This window comes from Eulemur rufifrons, chromosome 30 (assembly GCF_041146395.1).
Source record: "Eulemur rufifrons isolate Redbay chromosome 30, OSU_ERuf_1, whole genome shotgun sequence".
In the NCBI taxonomy this organism is placed as follows: domain Eukaryota; kingdom Metazoa; phylum Chordata; class Mammalia; order Primates; family Lemuridae; genus Eulemur; species Eulemur rufifrons.
This window is the reverse complement of record NC_091012.1, coordinates 107,580,367-107,585,026: the sequence shown is the minus strand read 5'-3', so window position 1 is coordinate 107,585,026 and position 4,660 is coordinate 107,580,367.

Here is a 4,660-nt window from a genome sequence, read left to right as displayed (position 1 = left end):
AGTTGAGATTGTAATGATTCTTTATATGTCACATAATTTTGGATTATATCCTGGACATTTTGAATATTACATCATGAGTCTCTGTACCTTGTTTATATTACATAAAAATGTAGATATTTTTGTTTTAGCAGGCTCTTGACCTGCTTAGGTTCAAACTGCAACTTCCCACTCATGTTGTATGGACTCTGGTTTCAATGTCAGCTCAATTTTAAAGACTTTTCATTGCTATGTAGATCTGTCCTGCATGTGTACCACCCAGTGCTCTCTCTGAGACCTGGGCAGAGGTCTATATGTTTGTTCACTTATCAGTGTTTTTGGCAGGTTCGTTATAATTTGATTCACTCATGCACAGATGAGGGGTGGGTGAGCCAGAAATTCATAAACAGCTTTATAGGACTGTTTTCATGAGATTCTTCTTTTCTACTATCAGTCTGATACTTTTCACTTCCCTCAGGCCTTCTTTTTGGTCCAATTGCAAGAAGTTGCCCACTTCCTTGATTATTCCATAGCCAAGTGGTAGGAGGATTGAGAGAGTAAAACAAAAACAATGGGCTTTGGCTGTGCCCTCAGGAGCTGCAGCTGCACCAAATGGGAGAGTAAGTATGCTTGTCCTCAGAGATTGTGTCCCTGCAGTTTCCCATTGCCAGGTGCTTTTGTTGCTGCCAGTGCCCCCACCATAAAGCTGTCTTGGGTCCGAGGCATGAAAGAACAGAGAAAAAGGGACAAAAAATGAGGGATTTCATCCATAATCTCTGAGTGTTAGGAGTTTCTTTCCTTGCCCCATGAGCCAGCCACACTAGAAAACTTTTCTTGAAGCTCACTCTCTCTGCACTATACTGCTTCCTTCTGGGTTCTGGGTTTTGTTAAATTCCAGTCAAGTGATATTAGGAGAGAAAGTGATTACTTGGTGCTGGTTCGTTACAATTCTGAATTCCTATGTTCTTTCCCACTCTGCCTACTGATATTTATTTTTCGGGATCTTCAAAGAGCTGTTCTATGAATTCTGTTCAGGTTTGTTTTTTTTTTTTTTTTTTGAGACAGAGTCTCACTCTGTTGCCCAGGCTAGAGTGAGTGCCGTGGCGTTAGCCTAGCTCACAGCAACCTCAAACTCCTGAGCTCAAGCGATCCTCCTGTCTCAGCCTCCCGAGTAGCTGGGACTACAGGCATGCGCCACCATGCCCGGCTAATTTTTTCTATATATATTTTTAGCTGTCCATATAATTTCTTTCTATTTTTTAGTAGAGGTGGGGTCTCGCTCTTGCTCAGGCTGGTCTCGAACTCCTGAGCTCAAACGATCCGCCCACCTCGGCCTCCCAGAGTGCTAGGATTACAGGCGTGAGCCACCGCGCCCGGCCTGTTCAGGTTTTATAATGCATTCTATACTGAGAGAAACAGATGGAGTGTGCTTACTCCATCTTATCCAGAACCAGAATCTTTATGATAGATATTTTTCAAATTAATTTTGCTGCATAATCTTCAGTTGTGCACAAATTTCCTGAATTATTTCTTTGATAATGTCCTCTCTTCTCTTTTATCCCTTTTTAGAACTTCTATTATCCAGGACTATAATAGAAATATTATAGAGATAATAGAACTTCTATTATCTAGGACTTCCTAGATATTCTTATTTTATTTTCCTTATTTTCCATCTCTGAATATATTTTTTCTGCATTTTATGAATTTTCTTTTATTACAGCCTTTCCTATTTTTAATTATTAGAAGATCTTTGTTGTAGGATAAATTGCGTTCTCCAAAAACATATGTTCAGGTTCTACCCCTGCTACCTATAAATGTGATCTTATTTGAAACAGTGACATAAATAAATGAATAGATATGCAACTTTTCAGTCATATTTCATGCATATTAATGTCATAATTAGATAGTATTTAACTCCAGTATGATTAGAAAAAAATTAAAATTCTGAAAAAGCATTGGTATCAATGTAGAACAAGAGAAACTGGAGAATATTTCATTATACCACCACTTTTGGAAAACAACTTGCTAATAGCTAGTAAAGTTGAAGATGAACATACATTAAGATGCAGCATATGCACCCTTGGTTATTTGACCTGGTTCTCATATAAAAGAAGTATACAAAAATGCTCTTAGCAAAAGTGTTTGTAATAACCAAGAAATGAGAAGCAATCTAGATGCTCATTAGCAGGAAATTGAATAAACAAAATATGTTCTATTTATACAATGAAATGTTATACAGCAGTAGAATGAATGAATTAAAACAACAAATATCAACACAAGAGAGTAAAACAAACAAAATATTAATGGGAAAGGAAAAGCAAGTTATAGAAGTATAAATACAACATGTAGTCTTCCTATGAAATTCTTTTCATAAAGTTTAAAAATATGAAATCAATAGCATTATTACTAATATATATTCACACATAAATTATTTTTAATATAGATCCATACTTATATATGTATATTTATATAAAAGGGAAAGATTATATATATGTGTGTGTACATACACATATATATTATTCTTCAACTGTATTGATGATGTTTAATTTCTTAAGTTGAATGGTGAGTGCATGGTTATGGCTTTTACTACCCTTTTTACACATTTAAAACATTTATATCAAAAGCCAAAAGCTTGAAGTTTGCTTCTGTCCCTCGTCACTTTAGTGAGTCCACTTGTGAGGGGAGGACCAGCCAAAGCATCTCACAGACATGGTCTACTGTGGCTCCTCCTATCCTTTCTTTCCACCATGTATACTGTAGCCATCCACACTGGCATAACAGTTGTTATTCAAATATATCTTAGATTTTCCCCTATTTCTTTCTTTTCTAAAATGTTTCCTTCTGTCTGGAATGCCCTTCTCTACACATATACCACACATATACCAGCATATTATCTTGTCTTCAAGACACACCTCAGTCCTACTAGAGGAAGCTGTCCTTAATACAGTGGTGTTCTGGAGCCAGCTTGTACCAGCTTGCAAAAGCCAATTGTTACATTTTTAGAAATTTTTAAGCCAGTCGACATCACATTGGTTCTTTAAATCAGCCATGGTGAAACTATTTATACCATGGAAATTGGAAATGGTACAAATCAGGGCTTTTATCCCCCAGGAATCAGTTGTTAAACATTTAGCAGTATACCACTGCCAACTCCTCCTGATGGAATTTATCCCTCCTTTCCCTATACTTTCTTGGCAGTCTGTAGGACTCATTACTGTTTACCTTGCATTTAAGTTTTTAGTGAATGCATTTATCTGTCCCATGTCATTGTAAGCCACTTTAGGGTGCAGAGGAGATCTCATTCATTCTTATATCTCCCAAACACTCAGGAGAGCCCTTTCTGTATGATGGGTACTCAATAATTTTGGTAAGCCGAATGCAACAAAACAGTTAAAATTCCCCCCTTCTCCGACCAAGAGTGAATTGGGGATGTACACTGTTCACATTGGAGGTGAGGCAAGTCATATGGCAATTAGTGGAGTTAGATAATCCAGTTACAGGGAAGGGGAAAGAGAGTTTTTTTAAATAATGCAGTTTATAATACTTCCACTCCTATTTTTTCTTAATCCTAATAATCATTGAATTTTGACTATCAGGGGAACACTTCCTTACTTTTACAAAATGCATTTTTCTACTTGTATAGATAAAACCAAGGCTTGGATCCTTTTTAATGGTTTACAGTTGGAAATAACAAAAACTGTTAATTATTTTGCATTGTTGCCTGATTTTTTAAAAAGATATAAAACAAAAGATTTTTACATTGTTATAATTGAGGGAGTTCAAGAATAAAAATATGGGAAAATCACTTTGCTAAGCAGCAGTATAGCAGTCTACATACCCTAAAAACTTCCCTCACAAAATAAAAACTTAAAAAAAAACCTGTTACATGAGACATTTAATTATTTTAATGTATCAATGAGCCTGCAAATTAGTAACCATTGCTCAGAGCCTAAAATTAATTTAAAGCAGAAACTCAGAGAGGTGAAGGAACCTTTAATTTAGCTTTGATATTGAGACAGCATTTGCAAAACCAAGTGAACTTGAGCTTAAGATGTCCCTGCCTCACAGGCATGGGGAATAGCCTACCCAAAGCAGAGAATCTTATAGGAACAGTCCTAGAACCCAACAGGCTATACCTTCAAAATTGTAGTGAATTAGTCACCTCTTAACCTCCAGGAGACTAAAAAAATTCTTCTATTAAAATTTGGTGATGAATGGAAGGGAAAAAAAAATCTCCCTTCGTAATATACATAACAATAGGTAGTTCTTCATGTGGGATGCATTTGGAATTCATACAATCGGGATGATCCAAGAAAATCTAAGGAGATTTAGTAAATGTGGTCCTGGACTGAAAATACTCAAGGTGCTTGACAGAAATAAATGCAAATCTTTGAATGAACAGTTTCAACCCTCACCTCAAAAAATTCTCTTAGATCAAGTTGCCAAAACTATGAGCTCACAGTGAAAAGAAGTAAAGCATCAAACATGGTGAATACAAAGTAGCAGAAACAACAGAGCACAGAATCAGACCCAGAATGATATAAATATTAAATTATTAAACACACAATAGGTTTTAATAGGTTCAATACTTTAAAAAATATAAAAGGAGTTAAATATGAATAAAGAGCAATAAACTATGCAAATGAACAAGTAGATTTGAAAAATAATTAAGGCATCTTAGTGT